Source organism: Pan troglodytes, chromosome 15 (assembly GCF_028858775.2).
Source record: "Pan troglodytes isolate AG18354 chromosome 15, NHGRI_mPanTro3-v2.0_pri, whole genome shotgun sequence".
Lineage (NCBI taxonomy): Eukaryota > Metazoa > Chordata > Mammalia > Primates > Hominidae > Pan > Pan troglodytes.
The window spans coordinates 90,751,987-90,758,552 of record NC_072413.2 but is presented as its reverse complement, the minus strand read 5'-3'; the positions used below and the strand labels follow the sequence as shown (position 1 = coordinate 90,758,552).

Below are 6,566 nucleotides of genomic sequence, written 5' to 3'. Positions count from 1 at the left end.
GGCAGACCTGGGCTTGAAGCCCAAGGTCACTTTGAAGCTATGATGCTGGACCATGTACTTAACCCAGGGCTTGGCAACTTCCCTTGTGTGAAGAGTCAGACAGCAGACATTTTCAGCTTTGTGGGCCATAAGGCTTCTCACATAGCTATTAATACTCAACTCTGTCTTATTTGTAAAAATAGCCAGAGATAATGTGTCCGGAATTGGTTCCTTCTGTGGGTTCTTGGTCTCGCTGTCTTCAAGAAAGAAGCTGCAGACCCTCACGGTGAGTGTTCCTCTAAAAATGAAACCAAACCAAGAAACTGAGTCTTGCTCTGTCGCCCAGACTGGAGAGCAGTGGCGCCATCTCGGCTCACTGCAAGCTCCATCTCCCAGGTTCACACCATTCTCCTGCCTCACCCTCCCCAGTAGCTGGGACTACAGGCGCCCGCCACCATGCCCAGCTATTTTTTTTTTTGTATTTTTAGTAGAGATGGGATTTCACCATGTTAGCCAGGATGGTCTCCTGACCTCATGATCCGCCCGTCTCAGCCTCCCAAAGTGCTGGGATCATAGGCATGAGCCACCGTGCCCGTGAGTTACAGTTCTTAAAGACGGTGTATCCGGAGTTCGTTCCTTCAGATGTTCAGCTGTGTCCTGAGTTTCTTCCTTCTGGTGGGTTCGTGGTCTCACTGACTTCAGGAGTGAAGCCGCAGACCTTCGCAGTGAGTGTTACAGCTGTTAAAGGTGGCAGGTCTGGAGTTGTTTGTTCCTCCCGGTGGGCTTGTGGTCTCCCTGGCTTCAGGAGTGAAGCTGCAGACCTTCGCAGTGAGTATTGCAGCTCATAAAGGTAGTGTGGACCCGAAGAGTGAGCAGCAGCAAGATTCACTGCAAAAACCAAAAGAACAAACATTCCACAACACAGAACAGGACTCCAGCAGGTTGCCGCTGCTGTCTCGGGTGGCCAGCTCTTATACTCTTATTTGGCCCCGCCCACATCCTGCTGATTGGTCCATTTTACAGAGCGCTGATTGGCCCATTTTACAGAGTACTGATTGGTCCGTTTTTACAGAGTGCTGATTGGTGCATTTATAAATCTTTAGCTAGACACAGCGCTGATTGGTGTGTTTTTACAGAGTGCTGATTGGTGCATTTACAAACCTTTAGCTAGACACAGAGCACTGATTGGTGTGTTTACAATCCTTTAGCTAGACAGAAAAGTTCTCCAAGTCTCCACCTGACCCAGAAGCCCAGCTGGCTTCACCTCTCAATAATACCTAAGTCAATGGGTGTGGCTGTGTTCTTATAAGCTTTTATTTACAAAAATAGGTGACAGCAGTGTGCTGATCTATAACTTACTGTAAAAAAAAGATTGTAGAAGAAGACCACATGAGACAACCCATGAAGGTAGCCCGAACTCTTGTGCTGGAATGTCCTTGAGCAGGAGTGCACATACTCCATCACATTAATTCCATTTAACTCAATTGACTGAGCCTCACTACGTGGCACTCGAGTGGATTGTCGTTTGTTTTTCTCTCAAGTTTCTTGGGAGGCAATGCCACCAAACATTTGAGAAGTAGCATTGCGAAGGAAGTAAGAGGTTGGGATTCTGGAACCATACTGCTTAGGTCATAGTTCTGGCTCTGACACTTAAGACATATGTGACCTTTGCAAAATTAACTTAACCTCCCTGACTTAACCTCCCTCAGTTGCCCTATCTGTAAAGCTTGGGTGACAATAACTGTCTTTCTCTCTCAAAGGGTTGTTATGGGGACTAAACGGGTCCAAATCACCTGAGGCTTTCTAAAGATTCCAAAACCCAGACCACATACAAACCAACAAAATCACAATTCCTGGGGGTAAGGCGGAGGTGTCAACCTAAAATAAGAGTTTATTTAGGCGTAAAGTGTGAGGATGGACCACCCAGAAACACCAACTCCAAAGGAATGGATTTGGCATTCTAAAATAGGGAAGTTAAGGTTTCATTTATATAGGTAGAGATAGGAATTTTGAGCAGGATAACAGTATTCCTACAAGGTTGGCACACAGGTACAACAATTTGATTGGTTATTGGTTTCTTTTTGGGAAGGGAACATTGAACATTTTTTACATAGGGTGTAATAATCATAGGTTTTATGTCTCTGGTCTAAGCAAAACAGGATAACAGAGGGAAGAAGTTATAATCTGTAACAAGGTTCATTACTTAACAAGGCAGGAGCTTTTGTCCCTGAAGTCGTTTAATTCTTCCTAGACATCGTTCAATAAAAGAAAGCGAGAATATAATGTGGGAATAGAAGTTGTGACTGACATTACAGTCAGTTCAAGGCTTAAAGTGTTTTTTCGGTGGGGGGGTTCCAACAGCTTTTCAATTTTATTTTCACAGGGGCATCAGTATTTTTGAGGCTTTCCTAAGTGGCTCCAATGTGCGGACAGGTTTGTTCCAAGAGCTGGTATGATCTTTCGGTAGATGCTTCTGGAATCACTGCGCCCCTAGACCTCAAGTACCTCGGATTCCCCACCTCACTTCAGTGCGCAACTACTGCCCCTCCACCCCCGCGCCCAGCCCAGAAGCCCCTGCCCATGCACACTGGGATTTGTAGTCCCTTTGGCTCGCCGGCCTCGTCCTCTCCTCCCATTGGTTTTGGCAGATGCCACGCCCCATAGCTCCACCAGTCACCGCGGCACAGTGGCCCTTAAGCGAGGAGCGGCGGCGCCCGCAGCAATCACAGCAGTGCGGCCGTCGTGGGTGTTTGGTGTGAGGCTGCGCGCCGCCGCGAGTTCTCACGGTCCCGCCGGCGCCACCACCGCGGTCACTCACTGCCGCCGCCGCCACCACTGCCACCACGGTCGCCTGCCACAGGTAACCGCGAGCCCCAGCACAGAACCGGGTTCAGTCCCCACGCCCGAGGCCAGGGCCTCCTGTCTGCTCTCTCAGGCTCTCGACCTCAGGGCTGGGATTTTCATTTTTCCCGTCCCTTTCTGAGTAATCAGTTTCTCACCGTGCGAGGGGGAATTTCAGGAAACAGTGAATCCCGAGGGAAGGGAAACCCTGTGGCCTCTGCTTGGTGGGGCTGGGGGTGGAGGTTTCTCGTTTCTCACGCGTGTTGTGGCTGGAAGGGCGCAGTGCTCTGGAGGGGGAAACTGAGGCGCGGGAGGAGACGGGATTTACTGAGATCCCGCAGCCAAGGGCCCCTATGGGACTGGGGCTTGGTTCCAGCCTTTACGACCTAGGAACAGTTCAGACTTTTGATGTTCTTAATGTGGAGGATTGCACCCGTGGGAAAGGGCTATTAACGACGACAACAAAAATACCCAAGCTTATAAAGACATCTATTTAGAGAAGTCAGGGAAGCTCTGGTTCTGGGAGGTTTGAGCTGGTGAGTTTCAGGACCACCCGCATCAATCTTGGAAGTGAAAGTTAACTGGTTTCCTTTCCCGTCCCTATTTGATTTGAGGTTATACCTACGTGGAGTGTTCTATGCCAAGCATTATAGTATCTGGGGGCTGGAAGAAGAAACTTCGTGTCGCGTGCTTTGTTTTATAGATGAAAAGGAGTGCCCAGGGTAGTTGACTAGCCCTGTGGTATGTGGTGAATGGAGTAGCCCAGTTTTCTTTACTCTGGGACTTGCATAGCAAACATTTTCGAGCCTTACTAAGCTTTTTGAGCAGAGATTGTTTCATAAAGGGGAGAGACAATCTCTAGTGAACAGTTCCAGTGTTAAAGGGCTGGAGTATACAGGTGTATACAGGGGCAGCATCTAACCCTAACTTGTGGGAGAGGGTGAGACTTCGCAGAGGTGGGGAGGCTTGAGTGGAGTTTATGTGGTTTTTTTTTTGTTTTGTTTTGTTTTTGAGACGGAGTCTCGCTCCGTCGCCCAGGCTGGAGTGCAGTGGTGCGATCTCGGCTCACTGCAACCTCCACCTTTCCAGTTCAAGTGATTCTTCTGTCTCAGCCTCCCGAGTTCTGGGATTACAGGCACCTGCCACCATGCCCGGCTAATTTTTGTGTTTTTGGTAGAGACGAGGTTTCACCATGTTGGCCATACTGGTCTCGAACTCCTGACAAGTGATCCGCCCGCCTCAGCCTCCCAAAGTGCTGGGATTACAGGCATGAGTCACCACGTCTCGCCTTGGAGTTTGAGGGCTGGGCAGGACCTAGTGAGATGAAGGAAGAGAAAAGTGTTTCATCTGGAAAACAGCATGATGAAGGCAGAGAAAGAGCAATGCTTTTGCACTGGAGTCGTGGAGTCTGGTGCAGTAAAGGGATTTCATGTGGGTGGTAGATTTTTTTTTTTTTTTTTTTTTTTTTTTTTTGAGACTGAGTCTCGCTCTGTCGCCCAGGCTGGAGTGCAGTGGCGCTATCTCGGCTCACTGCAAGCTCCGCCTCCCAGGTTCACGCCATTCTCCTGCCTCGGCCTCCCGAGTAGCTAGGACTACAGGTGCCCGCCACCACGCCCGGCTAATTTTTTGTATTTTTAGCAGAGACGGGGTTTCACGGTGTTAGCCAGGATGGTCTTGATCTGCTGACCTCATGATCCACCCGCCTCGGCCTCCCAAAGTGCTGAGATTACAGGCGTGAGCCACCGCGCCTGGCTGGTGGTGGGATTTTATGAGTGTGAGAATAGAGGGGTACATCTTCCAGGGCTTCCTGTGCTGCTGTGAGAGATTTGGAGTTTATCCTGAATGTCCAGGAAGCCACATTTACTGTAGATCTGTATCTCAGATACTCTGTAGTGTGGAAAAGTGTTGGAGAAAGGCCACACTAAGGATACGGAGGTCATTGCAGTAATCCCCAGGAGAATTACAAGGGTTTTAAAGACAGTTGCAGTGGGAGGGGAGGAGAAAAGATTTGATAGCTCTAAGGAGGTAGAATACACCATACCACAGCATTAATCAGTAAGAAATATGTAGAAGTAAACTCTGTCTCTTGAGGTTTCCAGCCGATGACTATCTTTTGAAGAAATGTCCAGCGTATTCTTTTTTTTTAACTGCACAAGTTGCTTTGCAGACCATAATTGGAATCCCAGTTTATCAGGGGGAAGTTGTCACATGTACTGAGGGTATTGAAATCTGAATGGTTAAATAATCATATGATAAGACTCAAATTTTCTTGTAATCCAGGAAATGCACATTGAAACTATAATCAGATCATTGTATGTTCATCAGATTAGGAATTGCAAAGTTTGACACTATCAAGAGATGATAAGTGTTTGAAGAAAATGAGATTCTCGCTGGGCGCAGTGGCTCGTGCCTGTAATCGCAGCACTTTGGGAGGCCGAGGCAGGCGGATCATGAGGTCAGGAGATCAAGACCATCCTGGCCAACATGGTGAAACCCCGTATCTACTAAAAAATACAGAAATTAGCTAGGTGTGGTGGCACGTGCCTGTAATCCCAGCTACTCGGGAGGCTGAGGCAGGAGAATTGCTTGAACCAGGGAGCCGGAGGTTGCAGTGAGCCGAGATGGCGCCACTGCACTCCAGCCTGGCCAGAGAGGGACATGCCATCTCAAAAAAAAAAAGAAAGAAAATGAGATTCTCCTTCACTATGGGTTGCAAGTGTATCTTTGAGCAGTATAGCCACTAGCAGATTGGATATATCTTAAGATCAGTGGTTCCACTTCTAGAAAATACTAAGAAGCCAGAGACATTTGTATACAAGGGGAAGGATATTAGGGTTGTTTGTGGCAACACTGTTTATAATGGTTTAAAAAATTGGAAACAGCCTAAATGTCCATTACTAGGGGAATGCTTGTAGAGTGGGTATATATCTTTTTATAATAAATCGATTGGAAAGAAATGCTAATTTAGGATAGTGACAACTTTGCAGTGTGGGGAGGATGGGATGGGACAGAAGGAACAATTTCGTCTGTAATGTGGAAAAAAGATGAGTGGGTTTATAAAATAACAGAGAATGGTCTGGATGATAGGTAACTGGTGTTTTATGTTATTCTTTGTACATTTCTATAGGTTAATGTCCACCCTTCAATTTCTTGAAGTAAAAGTTAAAGTAAAAATTTAACTTGAGTTAACATGTAGCTATAAAAAGTTAGGCTCAGTCATTTTGGGAAAAGGCTGCAAACTGCACTGGTCCCAGGTTTCAAAAATAGTAATTTGGGTGAAAGAAAACTCAAATGCCAAATAAGCATTAAAAATTAAAATGTGGAGAAGTTATTAAGCATTGAGCGACATTTTTGGATTTTTAAATTTTTTTGTTTTTTGTAGAGACTGGGTCTCACTATCTTGCCCAGGCCAGTCTCAAACTCCTGGGCCCAAGTGACCCTCTGGCTTCGGCCTCCCAGAGTACTGGGATTACAGGCAGGAGACACTGTGCCCACCGTTGACCCAAATTTCCTTTCCTAGAAACCTAAGTTCTAACCATTAATAGATTAAAAACATTTTTTGACTGCTTCTTTTGAAATACGTGTTACTTGCTTATACTTTCCATAATACTAAAAGATAGGCCAGGCGCGGTGGCTCACGCCTGTAATGCCAGCACTTTGGGAGGCTGAGCCGGGTGGATCACCTGAGGTCAGGAGTTCGAGACCAGCCTCAACAGGGAGAAACCCCGTCTCTACTAAAAATACAA

The 6,566-nt window shown here is 47.0% G+C and overlaps 1 protein-coding gene across 7 annotated transcripts in view; it reads left to right on the top strand.

Annotated features, from left to right (window-relative positions):
* The first annotated feature begins 331 nt into the window (after positions 1–331).
* The window catches only part of LGMN (legumain), a 48,121-nt gene continuing 41,886 nt past the window's right edge, over positions 332–6,566 (top strand). For 3 of the 7 annotated variants that reach the window (XR_010151264.1, XM_009428325.4, XM_009428324.4), the window contains exon 1: positions 2,363–2,839. The gene's annotated coding sequence lies outside the window, so the exon portion shown is untranslated. Of the gene's footprint in view, positions 705–2,362; positions 2,840–6,566 lie in introns of those variants that run through there. The other 4 variants (XM_063793865.1, XM_054666237.2, XM_054666238.2 and 1 more) reach the window with 4 other exon arrangements.